General features: G+C 46.5%; 1 protein-coding gene across 9 annotated transcripts in view; it reads left to right on the forward strand.

The window, feature by feature from the left end:
* TENM4 (teneurin transmembrane protein 4) overlaps window positions 1–14,895 on the forward strand; it is a 2,454,724-nt gene that overhangs the window by 2,272,497 nt on the left and 167,332 nt on the right. The gene's annotated exons all lie outside the window — the stretch shown is intronic.

Genomic DNA, 14,895 nt, shown 5'->3' on the forward strand with positions numbered 1-14,895 from the left:
AAGAGCACCTCCCAGGCCTATGCCATCTGGAAGCCTGGCATCCTTGTAAGGAATGTCTCCTCTTGACCCTCAGATTCCGTAGAATGTGTCCCCTCCTTCCTTTGCCACAAAGTGCTGCAGGACCCAGTGGTCGGTGGTTCAGGCAGAAATCATTTTTTTTTCTGAGTCTATGTAGGAAGGGCTGTGCGATAGGCTGGAGATAAACATTTCCTACAAGAAAATAAAACTTCAGGAAAGGCAAAAAAAAACCTCACTAACCAGAACCCTTGGGAAGGAGGCCTCTGCTTAATGCAGAGTCTGTGTGGCTTGGAGTCCACCTCAGAACTGTCTCAGTCCTCAGTCCCTGACGGGGAAAATGGAGTTGAATAGAAACTTCTGAATCTGGTCCTTAGTTTCTAACACTCTTGCAAGACCCTGGTTCTTTCTTCTGAATAGCACTAGTTGTTTCCCGGTCACCTCTCTCTCATTTGCAGTCTTGCCCTTAGAGTTGAGGCCGAGAATACCTCTCCATTAAATGCAGGCTTGATTTATCAGCCCCTGCAGTAGCTGCGTTCCCAACAGTCCAGCCCTGGCTAAGTGCCGGGGGCGGGGCCATCGGGCGCCTTGGCTCTGATGTAAGAAATACCACTTGGCTGTCCTTGTTTGGAAGGATCTGTCCCAGCTGCTGGTCTCCAAGTGTCTGCAGGACAGGGACTCTGACATCATCTTCTCTGCACCGCCCCCAACACCCAGCCAGACCCCGACACCCAGCGTCACTCAGTTCTGTCACTCAGTTCCTCAGGATGAGTGTGAGCGGGCCTTTCCTCTGTTGGGCCAGCCGTTGGCAGGACGGACCGCAGCCGCAGGCCAGGCCTGACGGGTGCAGTGCTGTGGTTTTCTCCCTGCGTACTGCCTTTCAAGGGAGAGGGCAAGTTCTGAATCTCTACCATTCACCTGTGATCCGACCCTGCACACGTTACTTATGTTTCCAGCTCTTGGTTTCCCAAGACCCTGGGATGCGAGGCTGTGCTCGGTGGTTACTGTGACCAGATGCTAACATGGGCATGCGCTCTGTCACTGGAGAGCCCGGGCTGGTCCTCGCCCTAATTAGGCTGTCACTGCGGGTTTGCCAGACTCCAGACCTTGTTCCTGTTTTCTCTCTGGACACGGCAGCCTCAACTGAGGGGTGCGATTATCAAGTCATGAGTGGAGCCTGAGGTCCAGCAGCCTGATTCCTCGTAGGCATAGTTCACCAGCCAGCATCGAGTTCTGCGCTCGCTCAGAGCTAAGGCCTCATACAATCAGAATTCTGCATTTGTAATAACAGCATAAATATGAAAGGATATTAATACAAACCCCCAAAGAAAGTGACTTTCAATTAGGATGTGCCTCTTAGAGAAATATAAGGTAGATCCAGCCAAGTGCCCTTGCCAGCTCCTGGCATGTCGGAACTTGCTAATCGGCTTTGGCATACTTAAGGACAGGGTGTTGCCTTTCCCCCTGGCATTCCTGTTCTCACCTAAATGATGAAATCTGTCTTCACCTCCCTTAACCCTCTGCTGACTTTTAGAGCACATGGGCTCTCCTGTGCTCCTCAGAGTGTTAGGAACCACCTGGCGTCTTGTTCAAATGCCGATTCTGCTTCGGCAGATCTGGGTGGGTCCCCAGACTCTGCATTTCTAACCAGGGCCTGGTGACACTGAGCCGCTCGTCTATGGACAACATTTTGAGTAGCAAGGGGTTCTAGTATCTTACATGCAGTCTCAGACATTGCTGTACGAAGGAATCACCTGGGAAGCTAGGTCAAATTTCGGGTTCCTGGGCCTTTTCCCCGTGAATGATGATGGCCCAGTAGGGTGGAGGTAGAGCCCAGGTGATGCTGATGGTCTGTCAACTGAGCCCTGGAAGCAGATGCCTTATGAGTGCGGTCTTCCAGCCTTCCTGTCCTTCCTGTCCTTCCTGTCTCACGTCCATCCTGTGACCATGGGCAGTCACCTCCCTCTCTAAGGTGACTCATTTTTCTTTTTTGGAAATTACTTTGCAATCTCCACTGGAAAGATTATAGAGAGCAGTTATCAAGAGCCTAGCGCAGGCTTTGGGCGCGGTGAGCATTCAATTACATGGAAATTGTTAATATTCTCTCCCGTCTCCTCCTCCATCCTCCTTTCTCTTGCTGCCTTTCTGACTTGTCTGTCTTCCTTCACGCGGAGGGGGTTGTTTAATGAATACCTTTTTTCTTTTAACGCAAAAACAGACCAATGGTGATGTTGCTATTAATCCCTTTCTCCCCCAGAGGCCCTGGCATTGAGCCTCAGCTGTCTGTGGTGGTTGCCGGTGAGTTATGACTTGTAATTTGTCTTGGCAGGTTAATTAAAAGTTTAGGTCTTGTTTTAGTGAAGTCATTATGGTCCCGCTCTACAATTGTAACTCTCAGGTTTGCTTAACACACATATTGGAATATGACCCTCCCTTCGTTACATGTCAAAATGCAGACTAGAATTTAAGAAGATCTGAGATGTCAGAATCCAGAGTATTTATGTCTGTTTGTAATTAAGTAAGAGGAGAAATAAGTGTGTTTAATTTAACAAACGGCTAGATGGTGTACATTTTTTCTTTTCCCTCTATTTAATGCAATCCAGCTGATGATTTTAAAGTAAATGAGTTTATCTTTTGCCTTGGGGAAAAAATTCTAAAAGCACTTTACAAACTGTATACACAACTATATACACACAGAGACCTGATGTTGCCAGAGCTCCCTGTGAACTAGATGTACACACACACACACACACACTCCACTGAATCCAAGTTTTAGAATGAAACATGGCAACTTTATTCAAAAAGAACAGTCTTCCCCCAACATGTGGAGATCCAGAATTTGAAAGTAACATTGTTTCTGGTCCTGGCACCATCGGGGTGGGTAGCCTTGCTGACCCCCAGTATTGAATGAAATAGGAGGATGTAAACCAGTAGCCAAAATATATTTACCACCACAGTTCACAAAGGGTCTTACATACATTCTTTAAGCCTTGAAGTGACTCCATGAGGTGATTATTCTTATTTTTATTACCACCCTCTATTGCTAATGAGGGATGAGGCTCAGGGATGCTAAGAGAAAAGCCAAGACTTGAATTTGCAACTGTCTGACGCCAAAGTTTGTGATCTTCCTTCTTTAGCAATCTGCCTCCTTCCCAGGATCAACCCCCCTTTTTTTCTGTATTACACTTACTTCTGTTTTCCACCTATTCACTCATGCAGCAAGTATTCATTTTTATTATTTTTTAATTTTATTTTTCAATTACAGTTTACATTCAATATTATTTGGTTTTAGTTTTAGGTGTATGGCATAGTGGGGGGTGGGCAAACTTTTTGACTCGAGGGCCACAATGGGTTCTTAAACTGGACCGGAGGGCCGGAACAAAAGCATGGATGGAGTGTTTGTGTGAACTAATATAAATTCAAAGTAAAGGAGCGGAGGGGAGAGCAAGAGAACCCTCCGCTCTTTCGGCTCCACGGGCTGGATAGAACAGCCGAACGGGCCGGATTCGGCCCGCGGGCTGTAGTTTGCCCACGGCTGGTTAGACAGTCATATATTTTACAAAGTGTTCCCCCCAACCCATATTTCTAGTACCCGTCTAACACCATATATGATTATAATATTATTGACTCTATTCCCTATGTTGTACTTTATATCCCTGTGACTATTGTACTTCTTAATCCCTTTACCTTTTTCATCCAGTCCCCCAACTCCCTTCCCACTGGCAGCCATCAGTCTGTTTTTGTATCTACGAATTTGTTTCTGTTTTGGTTGCTTGTTTATTTTGCTCTTTAGATTCCACATAGAAGTGAAATCATGTGGTATTTTTCTTTCTCCGTCTGACTTATTTCACTTAGCATAATATCCTCTAGGTCCCTCCATGCTGTTGCAAATGGTAAGATTTCATTTTTTACTGCTGAGTGATATCCCATTGTATAAATGTACCACCACTTTTTTACACAGTCATCTATTGATGGGCACTTGGGTTGCTTTCATATCTTGGCTATTGTAAATAAAGCCAAATATATGCACATAGTATTTTCTTTCAAATTAGTGTTTTGGATATTTACCCAAAAGTGGGATCACTAGGTAATAAGGCAGTTCCTTTTAATTTTTTGAGGAACCCTCATACTGTTTTCCACAGTGGCTGCACGAATTTGCATTCCCACCAACAGTGCATGAGAGTTCCTGTCATGTAGCAAACATGTAGAGTGTTTCTACTGTGCGTTGGGGACCATACTTAACTCTTTTCTGTATATAATTTAATCCTCACAAGACCTTAGATGGTATGCATTTTTATCTCAACTTTACAGATGAAGAAATTGAGGCTCAGAGAATTTAATTGACTTTCCCAAAGTCTCAAGTAGTCAAGGCAGAGCTAGGGTGGAAACCTGGTCTCCAAATCCCACGCTCTCCACACTATGCTACAGTGTCTTACTATTTGCAATGATACTATTAAATATTTCATTGCCATTTATATTATGCGGAATATAATTTCCCCCTTATTAACTTGCAAGCATCTTACATCAACCCAAGAAATTTTCTTGAGAAGCCATTAAAAAGACCATGAAAAAAATATCACAGCATCCAAAACTTTTCAAATAAAAATATCTTCATATGCATTGCTTGCAACCCTAAGACCTGACAAGTCAGCATTGCAGCAGTTTGGGTCTCCAGATAGCATTTTATCTTTTAATTTTGGTTGATGCTGAAACATAAAAGAACAGATCAACCTGACATTGATAACTTTCACATAACCTTCTATCTTCCAAGGTCATCAAATAACAGAGGTGCCCACAGTGGATTTGGAAACCCAGAAAAAAGAAATGAGAATCATTGTTAGAAAACATAGAACCTGGTAATTTTTATGAGGAATGTGCTCTGGTCTGAGGACATTCATGCTAATTAAAGAGAAAGATCCTTTCGCTCATGCCCAGGCAGTCGCTGTAAATGACCTATAGTATGTCCAGGGACTAGACAAATATGGTATTCCTGCTCCTTCTCCAGTTGGAGATACAGAGAAGGTATGACATGGTTTCTGGTAAGAGTAGCTCATGGTCTAGAGCAGTGGTCGGCAAACTCTTTAGTCAACAGAGCCAAATATCAACAGTACAACGATTGAAATTTCTTTTGAGAGCCAAATTTTTAAAACTTAAACTTCTTCTAATGCCACTTCTTCAAAATAGACTCGCCCAGGCCGTGGTATTTTGTGGAAGAGCCACACTCAAGGGGCCAAAGAGCTGCATGTGGCTCGCGAGCTGTGGTTTGCCGACCACTGATCTAGAGTAAGGAGAAGAAGCATTTACACAGTAAGTGCCTCTAGTCCAAGGACAGAACAAAGAAAGGTCACTCCTGGAGTACTGGTGAAAGCGCCATGAGGATGGGAGGAAGGCAGGGGCGTGTCTGGGTGGGTGGTCCAGGGAGGGCTCGCCGAGGAAGTGGCATTTGATGGGACCTTACAGCGTGGGTAGAATATTCACATTTAAAAAAGGAAAATGGGAGGGGAAGTTGTGGAGGAGTTCATTCTAGGTAGCAGGAATAGCAGGAGCAAAAGGCAGGTAGGCAGAAATTAATTGCTGGCTGTAAGGAGCCAGCAGTTCTGTTTGACTAGAGCACAGGAGGCCCTGAAGGGGAGAAGTGAGCCATCAGGGAGAGCCTTGAATGCCGCCCTAAGGAAAAAGTTCATTCTGCGGGCTTTGGAGCAAGGACTAAATTGATTAGAGCCAGAGGGTTTACAAGAGCTCATTAATTTATGTAACCAAAAGAGGTTACTAGGATTGAGCTTTGTGATTTCATGAGAAAAGAAAAAAAAGGCAGGAAAGGGGGGAGCCAGGAAGGACAGAAGGACTGATTCAGTGGCATTAGTGGTGTCTTTATCTGCTATTCCTGCAACCCAGTCCTCTTCTTCCTAGCTGGGAATAGGTACTTTCACACAACATTCTATCTTCCAAGTCATCAAAACTGGGTCCTTTATGATTTCCCAAAGCCCACTGGAACGTGCTACTTCTATATGCCCCTGGCTTTGACTGGGCAAGACCACTTACTGTTCATTAGCCTCTGAGTGCTTTGGCAAGGATATGGAAAGAAGAATCCAGGACATTCTAAACTGTAATTTGTGTAAAAACCTGCACTACTTCCAAGAAGAAACTAAGAAAAGAGATTAGGAATGATTTCCAGTTTTGAATATGCTCGGCTTTCACCACTCTTCATATCCCCTTCCTCCAAATGATAAGGTATCTTGCAGTGACAAGCAATCAAGGTCTCTCGGTAATCGGTTAACCTTCTTGTAAATGACATTGGCAGCACTTTGTGAATTTTCTCCAGGAAACACTGCTTTGGAAAAGTGCCCAGTGGATTCACCTGTCCCTGAAAGCAGGACTTATTTGGAGCAGTCTGGTAAAAGTGGGATGAAACTATAGGCTGAGGGACAGCTCAAGTCAGCACATCAGATAGAAACCGTGGCCAAAAACCTGTTCAGTGGAGGAGAGCTCAGAATATCCCAGCTGCATCTGCAGACAGGAGGCCAGCCCTGCAAGCAGCTGGCCCTGCCACCGCGGACAATGGGCAGGCAGCATCTCCACTGCCCACAGCCCATCCCTCGGCGCCCCAGGATCTGTCTCCACTGCTGAACCTTCTGAATTCTCTGGGACCTGGGACAAGGGCAGGAGAGGAGAAAAGGTACCTCAAGGATGTAGTAGGTACCAAGCAACAAAGCTGGTCTCTGAGAAGAGTAACATATGTGTTTCGTGTGCAAATAAGATTCCTGCTTGTGGGGTTTTCATGTTGTTGCACATTCTCAGTCTAGGGTATGTCCCCAGGGCCGGCACTGCAGCCCAGTGGTGGTATCAACCAGGCTCTTTTGTTCTCCCTTGTGTGCCAGCTGTTGTCTTCATGCTCATGGCCCTAAGACGCTGATCCACCTTCAGAACTTGTGTCTGCATATTAGACAGGAAGAAGAAGAAAGGGGAAGGAGACAGCTTTTCCCTAAAGCACGCAGCCCACATTTCTCTGGCAGAGCTGTGTCACTGGACACTCAGAGCAGCATGGAAATCTGAGAATGTGGATATTTTTAGCTTGCCACGTTGGCACTCAAACAAAATTCGCATTCTCTCAGGAAGAGGGAAGTGAACATGGGTCATCAGTGTCTGTCCCGGCATCACTGAGTCTGTCTGGGTCCAGAGGTGCCCACTGAGAGCTCCTTACTGAGAGCCAGGTCCTAGCCGGAGCACTTACATGCAGCCATGAGGCAGACACAGTGCTGGCTGGGGAGGTTCTCACGGACTAGTCAGTGAGGCTGAGAAAACGGCGAAGCTGATCCATGTAACTGAGGAAGAGGGCAAAGGCTTGGCTCAGTCTCTTTATAGTACCCAGGGAGCAAGGCCTTTATTATTAGGCCTCAGAGCCCTGAAGGATGTGTTAAGGTGGATGGACAGAAGTAGCAGGTCCAGAGAGGTTGCAGGCAGACCTAGACACTGTGTCTGTTCACTTTCTCATTCAATGGGTGATTACTAACTGCCTTTCATATGCCATGTCCTAAGCAGGCATTGGTATCTCTGGTATATAAAAGAGTCAGGCTTCCTGCACTGGAGAAGTTTATAGACACTCTTGAGACAGCTGGAGATGGAGTCTTAAGTTTAAATACAATCATCAAATATATATATATATATATATATATATATATATATATATATATATATATATGTATTTGTGCACTAGAGGCCTGGTGCACAAGTTTTGTGCACTTGGGGGATGTGAGGATGAGTCCTCAGCTCGCCTGTGCCCTCTCACAGTCTGGAAGCCCTCAGGGGATGTCCGACTGATGGCTTAGGCCCACTCCACTCCCCGCAGACATCCTTAGCACTGCCATGGAGGCAGGAGAGGCTCCTGCCACTGCTGCTGCGCTCACCAGCCTTGAGCCTGGCTTCTGGCTGAGCAGTGTCCCCCTATGGGAGCACACTGACCACCAGGGGGACAGCTCCTGCATTGAGTGTCTGCCCCCTGGTGATCAGTGCGCATCATAGCAACCAGTCATTCCGCTGTTCGGTTGATTTGCATATTAGCCTTTTATTATATAGGATGATACATAATGGTAAATGGTAAATGGTCATTGTGGTAAGGAAAAGAAGAGGGTACTCTAGAGAAACAACAGGCCACCTAATTTAGATTGCTGGGGCAGGGGTGGGAATGGGAGCTGTTTAGATGAAGGTTTGGAGAAAGAATATGCCAAGCAGAGGGAAGAGCATGTGCAAAGGCCCTGGGACAGGCAAGAGCTGGGGTTGTTGGAGGAACTTGAAGATGATCACATTGCAGGGTGTGGGGATCAATGGGCCAAATGGTATGAGGGAAGGCTGAAGAGGGACCAGGAGGAGACTGTACAGGGCTTTCATGTGGCCTGCGAAGAGTTTTTCCTTCTGTTTTGTTAATGTTACCCAAGGGTAACAGGAAGCCACTGTGGGAGGTGGAGCTACAGTGACCTGATTTTCATGTTGGAAAGTTTTTTCTGCTGTAGGAGCTGGACATGGTTAGGAGGCTGTGGCAGTCGTCTAGGTGTGGCTCAGACTGGAAGCCTTCGACGTGGAGACAAATGAACAGATTTGAGCTATTTACTGACCCTTGGAGATTATTGGCAAACCCCCCAATAAGGAGTTAAGATGGTGTTTCCTAAGGGAAGAGATGAAAGGAAGAGAAAAGGGTTGAGGAACTGTCCATTCTGGGGGTGAGTGACGCTGTGCAGCTGGCAAAGGAGATTGTGAAGGTCAGAGGTTGTGAGTGGGAGGGGCCTAGAAGGATGTGCTGGTGGGAAGTTCAGTAGAAAGAATCCATGTATTTTAGGACTCTTCCATCAGCATTATAGCCATCCTCCTCCTGCAGCCAGAGCTTCCATCTCCCTTCCGGTTTATGTTTTTGCCACTTTGGGATACATTATGCCACAAGTCTTCACACACCTTTTACTTATTTAAATCTCACTTTTAAAGATGATAAAACCAATGCTTAGAGAAGTCCTATGACTTGTCCAGGGTCACACAACCACCAAGTGTCAGAGCCAGGATCATAACCATAGCAGTCTACTGACTGAGCACTGATTCGGTGCCAGACACTGCACTGGGGGAATTATTACTTAGTTCTCAAAACAAGCTGGAAGTTAGATTATGTGTGTTTCCACATCATAGATAAGGAAACTGAGGCTTGGAGAGCTCGTGCTATTTGCCAAGATCTCCTAAGTAGCAAATAGCAGCGCAAGGTTAGCACCCCGAGTCCCAGGCTCTTTCTCTTACATGTTAGCGGCCAGGTTTCTAGTGCGCAATGACATCCATGTGTGTCCTCATACACTCTCATAGCCAGAGAATTGTCGCTGTAGATGGGGTCTCAGATTATGCCGTTCACACCTGCTGGGCCCGCAGTGTGCCAGCAACGTGCCTGCCGTCAGCAGCTGCAGGGAACCCATCTGCCTTGTTCTAAAGAATAGCCTGACTCGCACTGACTCCAAGGAGCCCCTCCTCCCAGTCCATCCAGGTGGAGCTTCCAGCAGAAGAAATTTTATCAGTGATGGTTTAATTTTATTTTCTGACTAGAGGCCTGGTGCACATAATTAGTGCATGGGGGGGGGGGGGGTTGGGTCCTTCAGCCCAGTCTGTGCCCTCTCGCAGTCTGGGAGCCTCTCGGGATCAGGCTTAAGCTGGCAGTTGGACATCCTGCTCCTTAGCGCTGCCATGGAAGCAGGAGAGGCTCCCGCCACCACCACTGTGCTCGCCAGCCGTGAGCCCAGCTTCTGGCTGAGTGGTGCTCCCCCTGTGGGAGCGCACTGACCACCAGGGTGCAGCTCCTGCATTGAGCGTCTGCCCCCTGGTGGTCAGTGCACATCATAGTGACCGGTTGTTCCGGTAGTTGCTTAGGCTTTTATTATATAGATAGCTCTTTTCTCTCTCAGTTGTTGAAGGCAGCTCATCCCCATCTTGCCAGCTAGCATTTCTATTGCAAATCAGCATCTTTAGGAGGGTTCTCACACGGTGGTATCTTTTTTCTTTCCCTTTACAGCACCACTGGTATGTGGGGCCTGGTTAAATGTCTGCCCTGCTGTTCTGTAATGCCATCTGCTGAACTTGGCATTGGTGGTAGATAGTTGAGGTTGTTGCTGTGGCCAGAGAGGCAGTGTGGTCCAGAGAAAGGGCAAAGGCTTTGGAGGCCAGCAGACCTGCATTCGAATTCGAGCTATTCTGTTTATGAGCTATGGGACTTTGAATAAGTCTGAGCCCCGCCAAACTTACCTGAAATTCGGAAAAAATAAAACTCACTCTAGAGCATCTGACACCGGCATGAAAGCATGTGATTCATAGTAAGTTCTCAGCATGTTTTTAATTCAACATTTGCTAAGCATCTATATGGATAAGTGCTAGAGATTCATCAGTGAACAAAACAGAAGCCTTGCCCTCAAAGAGCCTGTAGTCAACTGGGCTATAAATTAAACCATCACTGATAAATGTCCATAATAATTCTAATATGAGGTGATCTGCTATGACAGAGGGGTCTCTGCAAGCTCCCGGAGGAGCAGGTTGGAGGCCGCTACTGCTGCTGGGGGTGCAGGAGGAGGTGGAGGGACCTAAAGGACTTACTGTGAGAAAAGCGCTCAGTGAGCTGGAAAGCAGTGTACAAATATTAGTTATTACCCACTTGGGGCCAAACAGAAGTGAGAAGCAGAAAGGAACAATGGAAAAAGAGTTACTAAAAAGAAAAAAGGAGACACTGAGATAAGAGAGTAACTATCTTGCCCAACCATGGATGCGGTCCCTGTGACCAGGCAAGAAGGGATCGCTCTTTGCATTTTAGAAATGAGGAAACAGAGTCCATGGCCAGTGGCTCGCATGAGGACCCGAAGCCAGGTCTTCTGCGTCCAATCCCAGCAACTTCTCCTGGAGCCCAGCTGCCTGGAACGGGACTCTGAACATGGCAAACCTTCCTCTTCTCAACAGTCTCACTATCCAACAAATATTTGTCAAGTACCAACCACGTGCTGTGTACCAGCCTGTTTTTATTTTTACCTTATGGATGAGAAACTGAGGCCTGAGGAGGTTAGGTCATTTGTCCATCAGAGGGTCAGTGAGCACCAAGGGGAAGGGTCAATGATGACAGGTGCTCCCTGCAGCCTGGAACCTTCTTCTGTGGACATGAATTTCTTGTGGGCAGCTCTGAAGGAAGGAGGGCACAAATGCCAGTTCAGGCACTGCCAGAGGCACCTGGCTAGGGAATGCTCTTTCAATCCCAGGAGATCTGTGCATTCCAGGGCTGCTGGATTCAGAGGCCAGAGCAACTCTGACACCATTTCAGATCCCGCAGTCATTTTAGGCTGGTACTGCTGCAGCTCACACCGTGGAAATGTGGGTTCTAAAACATCCCAAGGCACTGTTACTTGTCCTTAGACATTCGATCTGCTTCTGATTCCATAAGGAGCTCCTCAAATGTTTCATTCTAGTTTCAGACCTTGTCATTCTTTACAAGCTCCTCCCTGCCTCTCTGAAACTACTTGGGAAAATCAATAATGTTAATAGCTACTGTTTGCTCACTGCCTACTATATCTAAGTATTATCCTAGATGTTTTACATAAACTGTTTCAGACCCTCCCAACAGGTAGACAAAGTCAGTACTTTTTCCCCAGAAGAAAGTGGAGCTCAGCGTGTGTAAATGACTAAGCAGAGGTTTCACACCAGCCGGTAAAGGAGCTGGAATTTGAACCCAGGTCTGTCTGACTCTGATACCCACACTTTCCTTCTCATCTTCTTCCTCACCTATGCTTTTATGAGAGTGCCTGTTGTGTCCACCGGGAGTGCGTAGAGGGCATGAGGGTGTAGTGCCCAGAGAAGAGCCTAGAAAATGAGGTGGGGGCCAACCTGGGAAGGTGAAGGTCCTTGTGGTCCAGCTCAGAAGTCTGCTTTTCAAGTCAGAGGGGAGCACAGGGTCATTTTTAAGTAAACGTGTAGTGTGACTCAGGTCTTGGACAGATGTCTTTGGCAGTAGTATATACTACCGGGTTGGTTTCTCAGACTAACACTGGGAAACCAATTGGAAGAGTATTCAGTAACCAGCAGGGTTAGATGAGAGATGAGGGCCTGAATTGGGGCAAATGCCACTGCTCTTGTATAAAGGAGCGGATGCATCTGAGGACGTTACAGACTGGTTTTGACCTTGGAGAATGGATGCATTGTGATATCATTAATTAAGTTAAGATGTGAGGAGAGGACGTGGGTTTGTTAGGGAAAGGAAGTAGGGAGACGGCAAGTTCACATTAAATGTGAGCTGCTAAGAGATTTCCAAGTGGATGTTAGTTGTTGGCAGTTACCAATAGGCAGATGGGTAAACAGGTGTTGACTTGAGGAACAGCTGTGACCTGGAGACGGAAACCCAGGGGGGGTGGGGTCATCAGTGTGGATGCCAGAGGGGTCAGGTGGGAGGGTAGAGGAGTGAGAAGCAGGGACTCAAGGATGGAACCCCACCATTCAGAGGGTGGGCACAGGGGGAGAGATGCATAGAGATTAGCTTTAGAGAAAAGCTAGGGAGCTGATTACAAAGAAGCTGCTGGAATTGGTCATTAGGAGGCCATTGGCAACCTCAGTGGGAGCAGTGTCCACCTCCTGTCGCAGGTGGAAGTGGGGTCACCATGAGTTCAAGAGTGAGTGAGAGGTGTGGAGTAGAAACAATTCCTTCTAGAATCTAGACAGAGCAGGGAAGGAGACAGATCTGAGGAACCTGAGGAGGAGGCAGGTTCAAGGAAAGGTTTATTTAAGGTGGGGGGAGCCTTGAACGTGTTGTCAGCTGTGGGAGAGGAGCCAGGGGAGAAGATGGGAGGCCCAGGAGAGAGGGGAGATGATTAATGAAAGGAGGTGGGAGACAGAACAAAGGGCAGATGCAGAAGGGCTAGACCTAGGGAAGGAGGAGAGACACCTCCTGTGGGACAGAAGTGAGTGATGAAGATGGAAAAGGATGAAGTGTGAAGGTGGAGGAGAGTGGAATACAGGACAGGGTCTACACTGACCTCAGGGTGCAGTGCTTTCTAGAAATGGACTGCCTTACCGACTAAGCCCTTTATGGCCTGGATTGTGTTCCCTTCCACGAAAAGGGAGCCTCAAGGCAGCACTGAATCAAATCAATTCTCTGGTGTAATACAGCAGTAGAGAGAGCAGTAACGTGGCTTAGTGGTTAAAGAGTGGATTGGAAGCCAGGTGGCCTGGTTTACATCCAGTCTCTACCACTTATTGACTGTGATAGATAACCCATCATTGCCTCAATTCCCTTATCTGAAAAATTAGTACCCACTTCCTGGGCGTAATTATGAGGGCAGAATGAATTAATATGTGTTAAATACTGAGAACAATGCCGGGCACATGATAGGTGCTATACAAGTGTTTGTTAGTTATTGGCAATATTAGTTGCTAATAACTTTCAAGTGTTTACAGGGTCCGAGGCGTGTGTTAAGTGTTATACATGCATTATCTAACTTAAATGTTGTAACAGTCTCAGGGAGGCAGGAGCAATTATTTCCTTTATAAGATGAAGAAACAAGGTTCAGAGAAATTAACAAACTTGCCCACGGTCCCACAAGGAATAGCACAGAGCCAGGATTTGCGTCTGAGACGGGCTGACTCCAGAACCCATGCTACACTGGCTTTTGCACACTTTACCCGTGCCCGTCCCAAGTCAGCACCCACTTCCCTGGCTCCCCTCTTTTCCCCTTTCCTGTGACAATGGGGGACACCTCAGCTCTGCTCCGAGGACACTATGGGGGGTGCGCTTTGTCGCTCCTCAGCACTTCTCTGGGCCAAAGCGTGTGGACCAAAGGATCTCTCTACATGTGGAAAGAGTGCCTTTATCTTTACAATCAAGCAAAGGTTTAGTGGTTGCAAACCTAGCAGAGGTTCGGGGCAGGTTTCTTGCTGGTTGAAGGGAGCAGTGGACCCTCTGTTGAAATGACAGGACTGTGAGTGTTATATGAAGGGTTATAAAAAGCCATAAGCCAGAAACCTCAGAACATCTGGTTTCAGTTTGAGTAGCTGCTTGTTCATGCCTTTATCTGAGCAGCGCTCATGTTCAGGGCTAATAGAAGCACAGTTTGTTTCATTCCTGGTTCATATTACATATCAGCCTGATTTTTTATTTTCATTTGTGTCAAAGGCCAAGGAATCCATGTGAGAGTGCAAAGGATGGACTGTATATTTTAGGAAAGTGAGAAAAAGTCCTGTATCCAAAGGCAGGAAGACTGGGGTGGTATTTTTCACAAATTCTGCCTGAGTTTTCTCAAGCCTATAAATGCAAGCTGTTCTTGGGGAAGCTTTTATTGGGGAAGTTGTACCACACTTGTCTCTTTGTTTTAAATGCTAGTGGAGGAATGTGAAGTCTGTGGAGCTTCTCCCAGGTGCTAAGCACCACCCTAAGCACGATCCGTTTACATTAGCGCGTTTTCATTCTCACAACCAGCCTTTGCCCATCAAAGTTATCATCCCCATTTTCCAGATGAGGCGGCGACTGTGTTCCACGTCACACGGAATCATAGCCAGGCTTCAAGCCCAGGTGCATCTGTTTCACACTTATTGTGCAAGTTTCCAACATTTTTTTATTGTACTGGCTGAGATAGGTCTTAGGTGTTCCATACATGATATAAATAAATAAATGAATAAATAAATAAATAAATAAACCTTTGAAGACAATACCAGGTCATAACAATACTGAAAATGAAAATATTCTTTGCATAATAAAGATTTCTAGTCAAAATCCAATGCTTCCTGATTAAATGGTAGACGGGTCCCCTTTAAAATCACTTTGAAGCCCGGCCAGTGTGGCTCAGTGGTTGAGTATCGACCTATGAACCAGGAGGTCATGGTTCGATTCCCAATTCC

Source organism: Plecotus auritus (genome assembly GCF_963455305.1).
Source record: "Plecotus auritus genome assembly, chromosome: 9".
Taxonomy (NCBI): domain Eukaryota; kingdom Metazoa; phylum Chordata; class Mammalia; order Chiroptera; family Vespertilionidae; genus Plecotus; species Plecotus auritus.